The sequence below is a fragment of the Rutilus rutilus genome (assembly GCF_951802725.1).
Source record: "Rutilus rutilus genome assembly, chromosome: 10".
NCBI lineage: Eukaryota > Metazoa > Chordata > Actinopteri > Cypriniformes > Leuciscidae > Rutilus > Rutilus rutilus.
Genome location: NC_140215.1, coordinates 28,651,036 through 28,668,398, shown reverse-complemented (window position 1 = coordinate 28,668,398; position 17,363 = coordinate 28,651,036). Strand labels below are relative to the sequence as shown.

Sequence of the window (17,363 nt, the reverse complement as noted above, 5' to 3'; positions counted from 1 at the left end):
TAGGCATGTTTTCATTCCAAGGCACACAGCAAAATGCTGGCTTAAATATTTGGTATCATAGATCGCCTCAGATATCAGCCAAATGGAACGAACATCAGCCAATTGCAGATAACATATTTAGCATGGAGATTGGTTTCTTCCAATAGGCTAGCTAATCAAACTGTCTACCCCAACCAATCTCCTAGCTAGTTAACAAGTGTACTTATGCCAAGATACACAGCAAGTATATTCATCTTCTGATTATGTTTATGGATTACATGCTGTAATCATTTTTCAAGTCACGCAACCATACTTGAATTATTTTCGGGAATTTTCAGAGACATTGTAGTTAAGTGACCTCAGCATAAAAGCAACTCAGATTCACTGTTGATCATTATACAGCGTCATATGAATTCAAATGACCTGGTCTGATCAATGAAGGTTTAACTTGAAACCCTCTCTTACTTTTGTCACAGTATGTTTTGTGTAAATTGCCAATACCTCCACCTGTCCTTACTTGACTGAGTTCAGAGATCTGGAGGCCTGCTATAAGTAGCATTTGTTCCAGAGGTGTATAAACATCCAAAAGTAAGGTAAGCACAAAGAAATGTACTGCATTATTTGAGAGTTCCAGCTTTTCTATGCAACATTAATTTCAAAACAAAAAACAGATGGAGTGGTTTTGTGTGCTTGTCAAAGTCAATGCAGCATCTCTGAAGAGAGAATACAAATTATGCATTGTTTACTGTAAACATCAGGTAGGACGAAACAGTAGCGCAACTGCGCAAGCCTATTCTACGAATGTCTCCAATCCAGGAAATCTGGTCTAATTTCTCCCCCAGGCTCTGGAGATGCTATTGATTTGTTTATCTCCAGAGTCCTAAACCCAGTCTAAGTAGAGCAGAATACATCAAAGCGCATTTACGTCTCACAAAGACCGCCTTGAAGATGCGCTTGGCTGCTTCTTTGTTATCTCCTCATGCCGAGAAGTTCCTTTTTGAAGCATCACTTTTATGCTTGCAGCACAGATGGACCTGTCATTAGAGATTTACGAAATGCTTCTGACCTATATGTGCTTAACGTATTATATCTCACTGCATTTAGAAAATATCACTGTAGAGGTCAATCTAACCTGCTTTCAATCTAATGCTGTGGATATTTAACAAGCGCAAGCACATTTTGCTAGTGTGAAATCAAATGCATCCATTCAGAGTGATTTCATGTGACTAATTCCCATATCTTTCTTTAGAATAATTCATTAAATGGATTGTAATGAACCTATTTTTTATGATAGATAAAAACAGTATGGATACACCAAACAAAGAAATTCCACAGACAACCCCCATCACCATCCCGAGCACGCAACAGCATTATGGAGGTGGACGTCCCATGAGAATATAACGAGACGCCATCCAATAAAGAGGATTACAGATTCCAGCCTGTGCACCCAAGTGTTTCCAATGAAATAACCACCTCCTGCAAAAGTCATTAAAATTTAAACCATCCTTTCTTAAGGATATCACCATACAGCACATATTACCCGCTGAATGAGTGGAAAACAATCTCTACCTTGACGTGCATTAGGCTCACACTGGAATGAAAAGTGCGCCTTACGCTGGAAGATTGCATGTGAGGGTCGGTAGTGTAAGAGTGTGAATGTGTGTTTGCTGTGGAGAGAGAGAGAGAGAGGGATTTCTGGGTACACATTTTAAATGGTGACTGTAAGCTGCCGTGAGAGGTAGGGAGGATAATGTTACACATATTTTTGTAGGCTCTATTTTTGGCTGATATTCAATGGTTGATGAAACATTCATGGGGAAACACCATTGGCCAATGAGAAAAAAATATTTGTCTAAGCCCTTTGGGCCATTATAGTGTATGAGGCCAGTCTTGTATTAAATGAAGAACTACTGTTTCCTTGAAAATCACAGTTGTACCATTGGGAACCTAGAGCCATTTCATACCAGTACAAGTTATATTCAAAAATGCTGAAACTAAATTATTTTCATGACATGTTGTTCTTGAATATTTTTTCCAGATCTACACTACCTTTAAAATGGTTGGGTTCAGTAGATTTAAAAGAAACAAGAATAAAAGAAACTAATACTTTTATTCAGCAAGGATGCATTAAACTGATCAAAAGTGACAGTAAAGTCATTTATAATGTTACAAAAGATTTCTCTTTCAAATAAATGAAAGAGAAAATATTAATATCCCCAAAAATATTAAGCAGCACAACTGTTTTCAACATTGATTATAATAAGAAATGTTTCTTGAGCACCACATCTGCTCTCTAATCGCTCTTGCTGTACTTTGATGTCATACTCCGATCATTTGCGCAATGCCGCTTCAAGTCGAATATGCCTGTTTTGAGTTCTCATTTGTTGGCTTTTGATTAGTTACACCTGTTCCTTGTTTCATTAATGATCATTCTCAGTGTATTTCAGCCCTCAGTTTCCTCAGTTCTGTGTTTATCCTTAGAATTTTCTTTTAAATGTGTAGTGTTTTCTTGCTCTCTGTGTTTATTAAAATCTCTTGGTTCATCTGTCATTTTGTCACGCATCTCTCTCACGCATTTCGGCAATCCCATAAGATCCTTACAAATCACACTGTACGACATGGATCTAATAAACTTGGGTACGACATGTATGTAGACTGTACGATGATGACACCTATTGAATCGTAGTTAGTATAGAAGAATAAAACGTCCTCAGCATGTGCTAGTAGTAAACAAATAGAGCAACATGAATCCCACTTTTGGCAATTGTGGTTATTATGTGAGCTGAAAAAAAGTCGAGGAAGCAAGAGGAGAATATGGACGAGGTCATATAGGGAAAAGAGGCTAACTCTACATGCCATACTTACACATGGAGCTTGAGGTAAGTAGTTTTAAGTTTAAGTGCCATGTTGAGTTGATCAATACGCCATTTCATGTTGCATTTTTATTGGCTAGTCAGTAGACATTAGGAGCCACGACCACAGAAATCACCACAATTGGTCATCTTTCGTTGGGACTGCCCAAAATCGTACAATGCATTATTGGATTTAACTTCATGGCACCTGTGACAGGAACACAACACAAAAGTGTTTGTCGGTGTAGAAATATACAATACTACTTAACATACACTAAACAAGAACAATATTACTTTTTGGTAACATTAAGTTTTTGTGAGTATTTTTTACCAATTTATTTAAAAATAAATTGGCTCACGAGAGCCATTGAGTCATGAAACAAGAGCACTATGGTCTCGCTCTCTCTCTGCATTTGTTGTTGTGTGCAACCAGCAAGGAAACTACAACAGAGAGATGTGTTGTCTATTTATTGTCTTTTATTTTTTCAGAGAACCCATTCTTTCTCTCTCATCACATTCAATTCAGTCACGAGCTCACAACTTGGCTGACACCGTTTCTTTTGCTGTGGTGCTGTAGATTCACCAGCAAACGCTGTTACTCGAATGAAGATGTCCAAGAACTGTTAATGAAACTAAATGTCATGAAAATCATTTGGTTCCAGTATTTCTTTTATTCCCAATCTGAGCACATTTTAATGCACATCTGTATGATCATAACGTTGGAAAAGTGAGTGTCACTTCGACAATGAGTTTTCATTCTGTATGAGGCATGCTTCGGGAGTGAAATTACAACAGCAGTGAGGTCTGCCCCTCAAGCCTAAACCCTCTGAACACCTGAGATCTTCATTGCATTGGAAAACACACTCTGTAGTCCTCAGGTGCTGCAGCTGCTGCTCTTTCATGCTTGAGGGAAAACTGAGTGAGTGTGTCCATATAAATAGATGGGGTGGATTGGACAGCGAAGGAAGTTTGCTCATGTTTCATTTATGAAGCTCCAACATGTTTTTCTTTGTTGGTGTTTCTGTGACCTTGTCATCAAAAATAAAAAAGCACTGACCAGTCAGACCAATTAAGATTCAAGCCTTCCAATGAGGCTTGTGCTTGTTGCTTAGCAACCTGTTCAATTCCCAGTTGAGAAGGTGTCAGATCCATGACAGGTACATGTGTACATCGGCCTTTAGGTTCTGATCTCTTCCTTTCATTGATGCTCTCTGCCTAAAATCACATGCGGTTTAATTCATCCATCATGAAAATACCACATTTAATCATATGAAAGCACGATGTGATGATGGTAAAGTCAGTGTGAATTGGTATTCTCAATCCATTTCACTGCAGCAATGTGAAATATTTTCATGTGAAATTGGAATTTCAACAAGTGAAAATGTTGGATGAGAATTAATTGGATGATGAAAAGTTAATTAAAATCCAGAACTGAGCCAGAGCATATGAAAGTTGTGTTCTGAACGACATACTATATACTATACACTTACACGATGTGCTGTACTGTCTAGTGTATGAATTTTATACGGTTATTTTGTCATCCAGCATTCACTGTAAAAAGTCATGACGTGTTTTTACATTACTTCAACTCATCAAAATAAGTTAAGCCATTTTAAACATTATTTTTTAAGTTATACAAGATCCAACTCATTTTTAAGCCATTTTAATGTAATTTCCAACATTCCCAACTTACATTTTTCGATAGTTGTTACGTTTAAGTATGGAGTGTAGAATATGGTCATTCAGAATAGAGCATTAATATGTGCTTTATAAGTGCTAATAAACAGCAAATATCCTAGTAATATGTATGCTAATAAGCAACTAGTTAATAGTGAGAATTGGACCCATAAACTAAAGTGTTACTGTAATTTTTTGGCCTCGGGTGGCTTACTGAAGATTTTGCTCAACCTTTTGTCCAAAAAATAATAAACTCATAATTTGAGATTAAAAGACACTAGGGATGGGTGGTTTGATGTCATATTGTATAACTTAATTTGATGTTGAAACTACTTGACATGAAGGACTCATTGGCCATCCCTGACTAGTGTGCATGTCATCAGGTTTAAGGACATGGGTTTGACTTAAGTGGTGCAATGTTTAAATGTCAAGTATTGTTCCATATGCAGAAGAAAGAAAAAAACTTGTTCCTGATGCAACATTTAGTGTGCGTGCCAAACCTCTGTGCCCAAACAATTGTACCTCTCAGAGATAGAGAGAGAAACACTAGAGCTTCAGTCTACAGATGACTCACTTTGTTCCCTCTTTTAGGTATTCGTCTGGCCCTTTCGGGTTAGATCTATCCCCGAAGCAATCTAGGAAAGAGAAATGGAACTGAGATGAGATTTCGACTGTGAGGTGTACCCGGCTCCAACACTATCAGTGCTGACGTTGTTTCATTAGAGAGTTCAATGCAAAAGGCTGTCTGTGTTTACTGAGACCGTAGCCAGAGACTCTTCTGATCAGTCAGCAGTTCAGCTGGAAGAGAAAGAGTACAGCCTTTCTGCTTACTGGCCATTAATGTCTAGAGAAATCCCATCATCCAACATGGAGCTCAGTGCTGTGGAGCTGTGGGCTATTCACAGACCCGTCTTCATCATCTCCCAACACCTGCTGCAGAGCCATAAAATCGAGTTATCTGGCTGAGGTATAACATAACCAGCGGCCTCTACAATGTCAGAGCACTGAAGTTTGATACTTATAATAATGAATTTGAAAGTTTTTATTGAGCAAGTACACCACCGTTCAAAAGTTTGGGGTCTGTAAGATTTTTTTTTAATGAAGTTCCAAATGTAGCTTCGGGAGGAGCCTATACATTCAACCCTGTCAAACATCATTATGAGCGTATATAAGCAGCAGTCACTGCGTCCATCCCCCTCCCCATCTCCTCCTCTATTTCTCTTATTCTTCCTCTGCAAGGTACCGTTATACGGGGTTTAGCTCAGAGCTCGAGACGTTGAGCCTCCTTTGAGGACAGCAAGCCAACTTCGTTTACCATTAACTATTAAGACTGAATGGGCAGACGGACTCGTGAAATATTTTCGCAAGTCTCTTATGCTCGCCGAGGCTGGATTTATTTTAATGTACTAAAACAGTAATATTGTGAAATATTATTACAAATTAAAACAACTGTTTTCTATTTTAAATTTTTTTTAACCCTTAAATGCATGAATGTTTTGCCATTCATTATTACATATTCGGGTCTTTAGCGACCCGGATCAATATCTTTACACGGAGGGGTGTCTAACTGGTGCAATAGAATAAAACTCTCCTGACATATATTAATAACAATTACAAGAATGGAAAAAAAAAACATATTTCGATATCTTTTGGAACTTGCTCCACTTGAGCAGATACTTTTTACCATTATCACTGTCATCATTAGAGCTGTTTTCCCCAATACATTCAGCATCTGGCTTATTTTCGCGATCTCAACCATATTCTCAAAACCATCATTTTCAACGTCTCCAAAATCAATATTTTGATTGCTGATCCACCATCAAGTGGCACTAATATTTGATTGTGCACAGTACATTAAATCGCCGAGCCATTTCATATTTGCTGATGATACTTGTTATTCTTTTGTTTTATGCATGCTATAATTATGAGTGAAATGTCACGTTATCGTTGTGTATCAGACATTGCCTCCTTGAGGAATAAAGGTGAATTGAACTTTTTGAGTCATCAGAGATTCACTTATTGTTGCACAGAATAAATAAACTTGCACTATTACATAGCTCGGGTCACTAGCGACCCAATACCGTTTTTACAAAAAAAGAATTAGAAAACAGACTATATTTGTTTCTTGTTAGGCCTATATTGTTGAATAGTCTTCATTACTCTAGTCTTCAGTGTCACATGATCCTTCAGAAATCATTCTAATATGCTAATTTAGTGCTCAAGAAAAATGTCTCATTATTATCAATGTTGAAAACAGCTGTGTTGCTTAATATTTTTGTGGAAACTGTGAATTTTTTTTTTTTTAGGATTCTCTGATCAAGAAAAAGTTCAAAAGAACAGCATTTATTTGAAATAGAAATCATTTGTAACATTATAATTGGCTTTACTGTCACTTTTGATCAATTGAATGCATCCTTGCTGAATAAAAGTATGAATTTATTTCAAAAAACAATCTTACTGCACCCTAAAATTTTTAACTGCAGTGTATACTTGCTAAATGGAGAAATTGGAGGGAGAATTTATGTAACTTCCTTAACTAGAAGCATTTGCATTCACGTATAAGTATGTTACAAGCCAACGGTGTGCACGTGTCAGTGGTCCAGCGCTTCTTATATCTCAATTGTCTCCCCTCCCCCACCTTTATAAGCCTTTGTCCTTGAACAAGACAGAGACAGAGGAGATGAAAGCCATCTCTGAAAGGGTTTCATACCTTAGGATATCTGTGCAATCGTGCAGTGACTGTCCATTTATCCTTCATACATGGAAAACATCTAAATCATTTCAGGTCGTGAGAGATTTACAGCCATCATTTGAACATCATCTTACTCTGGATGCAGGATAAAGCAAACATTTAATCCATGTCTATTAGTTCATTTAAAGAACTAAAATCTGAAGAGCAATGTCAGTTGGCTTTGGACACAATGAGTCCAGGTGTGTTGGACTGTTCGTGGCCCCATCTAGCATTTTAATTGATCACAACTGTGTGTGTGTTTCCCACACCATACAGTATCACCGATTGGAGATTTCCTAATAAATAGCATATTAAAATCCTGCTGCTTAGTTGTCATAATTTTCTGCATCAGCGCAAATATATTGTAATATGTATGAACCAGCACTACGTTCTGTGCACTTAGAATGAACTCACTTTTTCACTTTGTGTTGTATCTTCCAGATCAGCTCAAACCAGATCATTTGAGCTGTGTTTCAAGCTCTAAAACCTGGAGTAAAACCAAGCCCTAATGTAAAACAAGGCAATAGCACAATCTGATACTCTCCGCCTGAAGAGATAGTATCTTATTCAATCTATGCATGTCCAATGATGCAGTGCAAGGTCAGGACAGTGGCTGCCACAACACAAGTGTGGAAGACTTCGTATTGCAAATGAAGCTGGAGAAAAGGAACACTAACTAAATACACATTAAAAAACATTTTAGTGTGAATTCTGTCCAAACCTGTCCAAAAGAAGATTTTTTTTTTTTTGTCCATACAATGAAAGTCAATGGGGTCCAAAACACCTTTCATTGTATGGCCAATTTTTTTTTTCAAAACGTCTTTGTGTGTGCGTGTGTGTGTGTGTGCATGTGTGTGTGTGCGTGTGTGCGTGCGTGTTCCAAATGAGAAGGAAAATCATGCAGTATTTTTTTTTCTTCCCCTTGAATTTGGGGTGTGGGTAATTGGTTTTATATTGTATTATATTTATATTGATATCATAGGGATTAAATGTACGGATCCCCTAAAAGGACACTAAAGATACGTTAGATGGGAGGAAAAAATATATGCTTTTGCGTTCTCTCGCAAAAACGTTTACGTTCCCTTGCAAACTTTGCATTCGCTCGCAAAGAACTTAAACGTTTTTGCAAGTGAATGCAAAGTTTCTCGGAGGAACACAAACGCAAAACTTTTGCAAGATAACGCAAGAGAATTGACATATCATTTTTACTTCCATCTCTTTCCCAACACAATCGCATTCGACTTTATGCATACGCTAGCGTACGTGTAAAAAAAACGCAGCATACTTTGGGCTTAAGAGTCATTAAGCTGAGCTTAGTTTCTCCATATAACTCCATGAGTAACCAAATATGTTACTTAACCAAAAGAAAAGAAAATATAATTCAAGTCCAATTTCCCAGCCAAAATAAAAACTAACTAAAAAACGAAACACAGTAATTAAAAACAGAGCAATTCCAATACGGTCTTGGCACCATCGGTGCTCTGGCCCTAACAAGAATGTAATGACAGAAAATACCTAGCCTGCAATGATTTCAGGTAAAAATGTATTCTACAACAGTAAAAGGCAATATTTAAAGTGAAAATAATGATGTAAAAAAAAAAGTCATTTTCCCAACAGTGTAGAAGCAGACCCATAATGAGTATGTTTTTCCCCCTTCACAACCCTCTTGCAGCATGCAGAATGGAAGGATTGAATAACCAAATAAGAGAGACGCGCACAGCAAAAACCATTAACCCCCATTCCTGAAGGCTTCTGCATCACTGCCTGCTGCACTGTTTGCAGCCAGAGGTTTGTGTGTGTGTGTGTGTGTGTGTATGATAATCTCTCTCTGGCCACAGGCTGGTAATGGGGAGACAGACGGTCTGTTCCTTTTCCATAGCACCCCTGTCAGTGAGAGACTAAGCAAATGCACCTCTCAAGGCAAAGTAGCATAGCTGAAGTCACGCAGCACTCTCTCCTAAAAAAAAAAAAGAAAGAAAGATTCCTGTGCAGTCGCCAAAATCTTGACTTTCTAACTGACATGAAACCCCAAGAGAGATGGAGGAAAGATTCGTCCATTTTAACAGCCAGACCCTGCCGTTCAGAAATCAACTAGAATGAAAAAACACTGTAAAAGCCACCCATGGACAATTAACTTTAGCACTTAAAATGTGTAATTACAACAAAAGCTAGTTGAATAGAAGGCACATACAGTCATTCACAGTTAATTATTGTAAACAGCTCTCTTTAAAAAGAAAAACATTTCCCCATTTCTCCTCATTGCCGTTTAATTGGTATAGCTGTGATTCTTTACTGGATTTAATTCAGAAATAAGATTTACATGGACGTCAAGTGGCAACTGGCAACCCAACATTAAAATTGCTTTATTGTGTAAAAGTAGACACAATTTCCTCAAATGTGTAAATATACATATATATATTATAATATATAGGGTTCAAGTAAGGGACTGGGATGGCCATTGCAGATGCTTGGTTTTCTGCTCAGTGACCCATTTTTGTATTGATTTTGATGTTTGTTTTTGGATCACTGTCTTGTTGGACGATCCAAACATGGCCCGTTATAAGATTTCTAGCAGAGGCTGTCAGGTTTTGATTTTTTTTATCTGTTGGTATTTGATCGAATCCAAGATATCCAGGACCTCTGGCAGAAAATTAGGCCCACAGCATTAAAGATACAGCAGAGTATTTTATTTTACACATGGTGTACTTTTTTTTAATCCCTGTATGAACCAAACCCATATTAAGTGTTTGCTGGCAAAAAGCTTTTTTTTTTCTTTTTCTTTTTTTTTTTTTGTGGCATCATGGATTCGATCAAATACCAACAGATAAAAAATCAAAACCTGACAGCCTGTGCTAGAAATCTTATAACGGGCCATGTTTGGATCTTCCAACAGGACAGTGATCCAAAAACAAACATCAAAACAAAAATGGGTCACTGAGCACAAAACCAAGCATCTGCAATGGCCATTCCAGTCCCTGACTTGAACCCTGTAGACAATGAGTGGGCTGAACTGAAGAGAAGAAGCGCCAACATGGATCTGGGAATCTGAAGGATCTGGAGAGATTCTGTATGGAGGAATGGTCTCTGATCTCTTGTCAGGTGTTCTCCAAACTCATCAGGCATTATAGGAGAATACTCAGAGCTGTTATCTTGGAAAAAGGAGGTTGCAAAAAGTATTTAATAAAAGGGGGCAAATAATTGTTCCCAATGTGTTTTGGAGATAAACATTTATTTCATAATGTGATTTCCCCCCCACTTTCAATTCTTTAACTTCAATAAAAGGTTCGATTTTTGCTAATTTGTTTAATAAAATATCAAAAGGATTAACAATGCAGATTTATTTTTTACAGACATCTTTGATCATATTTACCAAGGGGGCAAATCATTTTGCCCCCTATAACTGTAAGTTACTTACAATTTGTTTGTAATTATGAGTGAAATTTAATACCAATTTCTGAGCAAAAAGTAAACCCTACAGCAAACACTTTACAATAAGGTTTCATTAGTTAACATGAACTAAAAATGAACAACACTTCTACATCATTTATTAATCTGTGTTAATGTTAATTTCAACGTTTACTAATATGTTTTTTAAATCAAAAGCTGTATTTATTACCATTAGTTAATGCACTGTGAACTAACATGAACAAACAATGAACATTACATTTTTACTAACATTGACAAAGATAAAACATAACAAACATAAAATGTTATGGTTCATTGTTAGTTCATGTTAGCTAATACATTATGTAATGTTTACAAATGAGACCTTCTTTATTCAGTTTGTAACCAGTAAACAAGTCTGCAACCCATTTTTGGTTTGCGACCCTCCAGTTTGACTCCCACTGAAGCAGCTCCTCATGTCCTGCACTAACCCAGCCATGTTTATTCAGAGATCTGAAAGGCAGCAAATTGCATTTCCTGCTCGCTTTATTCCATGGATCTCCATATGAATTAAATTATAACTTGATTTATTGCCAAGCTTTACTTCGGGGCTCACAACCCCCCCTCCAAAGGATAACGCAGCTTATTGTGGCAGAAAAGCCGTCCCAGAAAAACATCCTAACATCAAAGGAGGCTTTAATAACTACTGCTTTGAGATGCAGTGAGATACAGTGGCTTCAGAAGACAAGTGTGACCACAGCCATTCGGACACGCCACATTGGGCCAATTACTGTCTCGTCAACAGCGGTCATGATCATGTGTTAAAGTACAGGGGGTCTAGATTAGATGAATCTAAAAACGCCTAGTATTGCTAAACTGAGGAGACAGCTGGCATGGGGGCCAGCTGAGGAAAAGCATGCATTAACGTCACAGTGTTCTAAATCTGTAAGTGAAAGTGTGACATAACATATGAGAGAAAAGATTTAGCAGTTATACTTCAAACACACAGTCAAACAGATTGCGTGTCTGCAGGGCCGTCCGTGCAATTGGTGTGACCACCCCATGCTTGGGATGGCCTGGCGTGCATTCAGAATGTCTTTGCATTAACAGCCGACATATACACTGAACAAAATTATGAACACAACACTTTTGTTTTTGCCTCCATTTTTCATGAGCTGAACTCAAAGATCTAAGACTTTTTCTACTGTATGTACACAAAAGGCAAAATATTGTTCACAAATCTGTCTAAATCTGTGATAGTGAGCACTTCTCCTTTGGCGAGATAATCCATCCACCTCACAGGTGTGGCATATCAAGATGCTGATTATACAGTATGATTATTGCACAGGTGTGCCTTAGGCTGGCCACAATAAAAGGCCACTCTAAAATGTACAGTTTTATCACACAGTACAATGCCACAGATGTCGCAAGTTTTGAGGGAGTGTGCAATTGGCATGCTGACTGCAGGAATGTCCACCAGAGCTGTTGCCCGTGAATTGAATGTTCATTTCTCTACCATAAGCCATGTCCAAAGGCTTTTCAGAGAATTTGGCAGTACATCCAACCGCCCTCACAACCACAGACCACATGTAATCACACCAGCCCAGGACCTCCACATCCAGCATCTTCACCTCCAAGATCATCTGAGACCAGCCACCCGGACAGCTGCTGCAACAATCGGTTTGCATAACCAAAGAATTTCTGCACAAACTGTCAGAAACCGTCTAAAGGAAGCTCATCTACATGCTCGTCGTCCTCATCGGGGTCTCGACCTGACTGCAGTTCATCGTCGTAACCGACTTGAGTGGGCAAATGCTCACATTCGATGGCATCTGGCACTTTGGAGAGGTGTTCTCTTCACGGATGAATCCCGGTTTTCACTGTACAGGGCAGATGGCAGACAGCATGTATGGCGTCGTGTGGGTCGAGCGGTTTGCTGATGTTAACGTTGTGGATCGAGTGGCCCATGGTGGCGGTGGTGTTATGGTATGGGCAGGCATATGTTATGAACAACGAACACAGGTGCATTTTATTGATGGCTTTTTGAATGCACAGAGATACCATGACGAGATCCTGAGGCCCATTGTTGTGCCATTCATCCACGACCATCACCTCATGTTGCAGCATGGTAATGCACGGCCCCATGTTGCAAGGATCTGTACACAATTCCTGGAAGCTGAAAACATCCCAGTTCTTGCATGGCCAGCATACTCACCGGACATGTCACCCATTGAGCATGTTTAGGATGTGCTCTGGATCGGCGCATACGACTGCGTGTTCTAGGTCCTGCCAATATCCAGCAACTTCGCACAGCCATTGAAGAGGAGTGAACCAACATTCCACAGGCCACAATCAACAACCTTTTGTTTTCTTCTTTTTTTCGGAAAGTAAAACTGCACATTTTAGAGTGGCATTTTATTGTGGACAGCCTAAGGCACACCTGTGCAATAATCATGCTGTCTAATCAGCATCTTGATATGCCACACCTGTGAGGTGGATGGATTTCTCAGCAAATGAGAAGTGCTCACTAACACAGATTTAGACAGATTTGTGAACAATATTTGAGAGAAATAGGCCTTTTGTGTACATAGAAAAAGTCTTAGATCTTTCAGTTCAGCTCATGAAAAATGAGGGCAAAAACAAAAGCGTTGCGTTTATAATTTTGTTCAGATATATCAGCCATGTGCAACACGGACATCTTGTGACTATAATTTTCCTCAGTTGATCTTTACAATCTCTGTTTTGCTCCGCTACAAGTTAAGGAAAAAAGTAACTGTAGAAGAATTATCTGCATATGAGCCTAATTGGACTCACTTTTGATAGATGGAAAAAAACACAACTAAGGGAAGACATCAGTATGGCATTCTTTATAGTATGACTGCATTTGTAAACAATATGAATGTGTCAGGGAATGTTCCCAGGTTTTTCTTACGCTTTGTAATAGCTTTCAGATCTAAACCGTAGTATTGGCATAATGCTATTAAATCATCACAAAGTGAGGCTTTGCTTCATTTTCATGAATCTGCAATGAAGTCAATACAGATGGGAATGCTTATTACCATGAATTACTTTCAGAGAAACATGTGCAATCTTTTTAAGTGAAAGCTACAAATGGAGCAAATACGGGGTACACAGAACACGTGGAACATATGGACACATGACAAACTAAGAATTTGCGTGATATTTCTATTATACTCTAATTCCACAACCAGTTAATTTCAATCAGTGCATGTCATTCTCGGTATACAGTGCCTTTGAAAAACAGCAGCAATAAAAATGCTATGACTATCATCAGAGGCTTTTAGGAAGAAGATTGCTTAAAACAGACTACTGCATCATTCTTATGGGACACTTAAGGATCTCACTTAAGGATCTCCTTTTTCTTCATCTAATAATGCATCAGTCAATTTTTGTTTGCATTAATCTGACTGCATGTTTATATTTATACCTATTATGACCTTCATACATGGATTTTAGGCCCTGGTGAGACTAAAAGCAACACATTTTTAAAAAAATGTATACACTTATAAATAAATAAATCAGTCTTCACATTATATTTACTGTAATGTGCATCATATCCCTCAAAAAAAAAGGGGATGACAGAACCAGATTTGGGCCCGGATAATCTCTTGTGCTTTTTGCACCCCTAACTACAAGTATTATTCATGTATCATAATAAATAGCTGGCCAAGCATTCATAAAGTCAGTATTAAATATCATTATTTCTTCATCTTCACAGCTTTTTACTGTAGGTCCAACTGCCAGCTCTGATTAAAGTGTGGATTTGGTTATTTTGCCCTGATTTTGCTTGGCCATCCATAAAGAACTAATTTGCTATCGTTTCAAAACCGGTTCTTGCTGAGGTACTTCACTGACCCAGAATGGAAAATAATGTTATAACTATAACACATTCCAAGTTCAGTGCCTCATAACAATGACGGCCCCTTAAGATTTCTTGAGCACTTTCCGTCACTGTAACTAGTAGGTCAACAGAAATTTGCAGGCTGACTTTTGTTTATTTTCCAATCTGAATGAAATCAAACCATTTCTAATCCTCAATTTCAACAGAAGACTGGCTTCTTTGTGATAGTACATGCTGTATTACTACAGTTGCATTAATTGTTCAGTGGAAACCATTGCATATAAAGATGTGCTAATACAACTGCTTCTACACAAAGGTTCAACATGCAAGTAATTAAAATCAAGCAATTTACATTTTGGACAGAAATTGTCCAGCTGGTTTGTATTTCTTATCGGTCAACAAAAATGCTTCCAAAAGAAGCCAATGAAAGCATCAAGCTTTGCACGTAACTAAGCAGCGCACGGGCTGAAATATGGACTGGAACAGCATATATGAGTGGATCGGAGTGACAGATATTTGGCCTTCCCCGCTGAAAGTGCTCTGTAATCACTCGGCTCAAAATCCACTCCTGGTTTCTGCTCAGTGCACAATAGTGAGAGAAGCGCAGCGCAGTGATCGCGGAACTATATTACATACATGCATAATACACGCACTTAGAATGATACTTGCTGCTTTCACTGTGTTAAGGTAAATAAATGTGACAGCACCTTTAACTCAAGACGAATCGGCTACTCATTGAGCCAACCAAATATGAGAACCAAAACAAAGTGTAATTTAAAAGATATAATTAGCCACATATTTAGAATGTTAATTTAAAGTCAGCATGAAACAGAAGTGGTGATAGTCGTTTCTTCTCTATTGTAATGTATGAGTGAAACGGCTTCTCGAACAAGAAAAGATGTAGGGCGGGACTTGATTTTGTCCATCAGGAATTTATTGGATCGTTGTGTTTTGCTATTGCTGTGATGTCATGTGAGTGACAGGTTGCCCCATCCTCGCACCGGTAAAAACGTCATTAGAGAAGAGAAGAGAAGAGAAGAGAAGAGAAGAGAAGAGAAGAGAAGAGAAGAGAAGAGAAGAGAAGAGAAGAGAAGAGAAGTCACTGCAAGAGGGAGGGGAAGTTATTTGATTAAAGATTATAATGGCACATGAATTTAAACAAAAAGAAATGATGATGTGCACAGATAAAACATTTATAATTAACTGCTATATTCCATAAAAAATAAGAATTGTCCATTTTGATTTCATAGAAAATTTAAATGAATTAAAAAACATTGTTTTGTTTGTTTGGTATAAGATTAGTGTCATATGAAACGTACTTATAAACAAAAACCAAACATAATACAAAAGTTGATAATCGGCTCGCTGAGATGTCGAACAGACGAGAGTAAATAACTTTGGTTTCGTGTAGCGTTGAGCCGCGAACTCTCTCCATGGTGCTGAAGCTGTTGCCCAGGTGACATGACGATATCAAGGGCATCGGCGTTTCTACAGAGAACCATCTGACGCTCGCGAAACCCCAGCGATTAATACACAAACTACACAAATGTCACGACATTCAACACTTCTCAACCGAATTTAACCAACGTATCTTGTCTTCAGCCAATTTCAAAACATATCAAAGCCGAGAAACTTGTTGTTTGTGACCGTCTTTCGTTTCTTATCACTAAATAAGGTCCTTCATTGAGTCTGTGTAGCTTTCTTTCCAGTGAACTCTGTCTCCAAAACAAAACATTTGCGCGTTGAACTTTCAAAACTGATATAATATTCAACATACAACCGCTTATAATAATCATTCTGTCTCAACAAGTATTTCAACAAGTAATAATATGAATTCCGTCTCAAGTGAAACGCGCGCAATTTAGAAAATATATAGAGAATGTTGACAAAATGTAGTAAACACGCGGCTCGTAAATGTTATTGATGCTTCGATAGGGGGAAACAGTGTGATGGAGCTCAGCTCAGTCTGATGAAATGAGAAGAATGGGAACTAGCAGACGCTATCAGGACTGGGACGGACACAAGGAGCGAATACAGACAACAGCAACACTGAAGAATGAAGAACGACTCTTACCGGTCTGAATCAAGCCTCTTCCGAGCTTCGGTGCGATTCGGCTGAATAATCCTGCAAAATAAAGGTGAATGAAGCTGAATGGCGAAACCCTGGCCGTCGTTGCTCTTCAGTGGTGCTGCATCTGACGGCACTGCTGCTGCTTCCAGGCGCTGAGAGCGAGAGACTGACTGAGACTGAGGCGCGCGCGACACGGATCAGCGTGCACGAGTCCACAGCGAACTGCCTCCACTGAACAGTTCATGTGCGTTTTGATAAAATTGATGCATATTTTTTACAATATTTTTCTAAAAACTGGCAAAGAATCTAAAGTCACGATTGAGTCGGTTGTCTGACGTGTTATGTGGACGGTCTGTTTGTCAGGAAAAATAACAAAGTTCTTACACCAGAATTTTGTTGTTGTTGTTGTTGTTGTTGTTGTTGTTGTTTTTATGCAGTAATTTCAGTAGTAAGTCATGCAGTGGATACTGTCATTCATGCGTGTTAAGATTATAGTACTATATTCTGACTCACACTGTAGTAGGCTACTAGTGATGGGGGTCGTAGTACTATCTTAACACGCATGCATGACAATATGCACTGCATAACTTACTACTGAAATTACTGAAACTGAAATTTGGTGTGACTTTTTTTAGGAGTCTAAATTCTTTGGATGCATTCAGAAACTTTTCAAGATTTAGTCTTGTGACTTACAATTAATAGAATGCACGTATAGAATTATTTGCTGTGATCTGTTTAGTGTTTGTGTACTAATTTTAAATTAAATTCACAAAGCTCAAGATCACAGATACAGTGTGAGTGATTTTT

At 38.2% G+C, this 17,363-nt stretch overlaps 1 protein-coding gene across 2 annotated transcripts in view; it reads right to left on the bottom strand.

Moving 5' to 3' along the window:
• The window catches only part of enox1 (ecto-NOX disulfide-thiol exchanger 1), a 115,643-nt gene extending 98,909 nt beyond the window's left edge, over positions 1–16,734 (bottom strand). The window contains exon 1 of one of the 2 annotated variants that reach the window (XM_084420311.1): positions 16,560–16,734. The gene's annotated coding sequence lies outside the window, so the exon portion shown is untranslated. The remainder of the gene's footprint in view (positions 1–16,559) is intronic. The other variant, XM_084420312.1, reaches the window with a different exon arrangement.
• Positions 16,735–17,363: the final 629 nt, after the last annotated feature.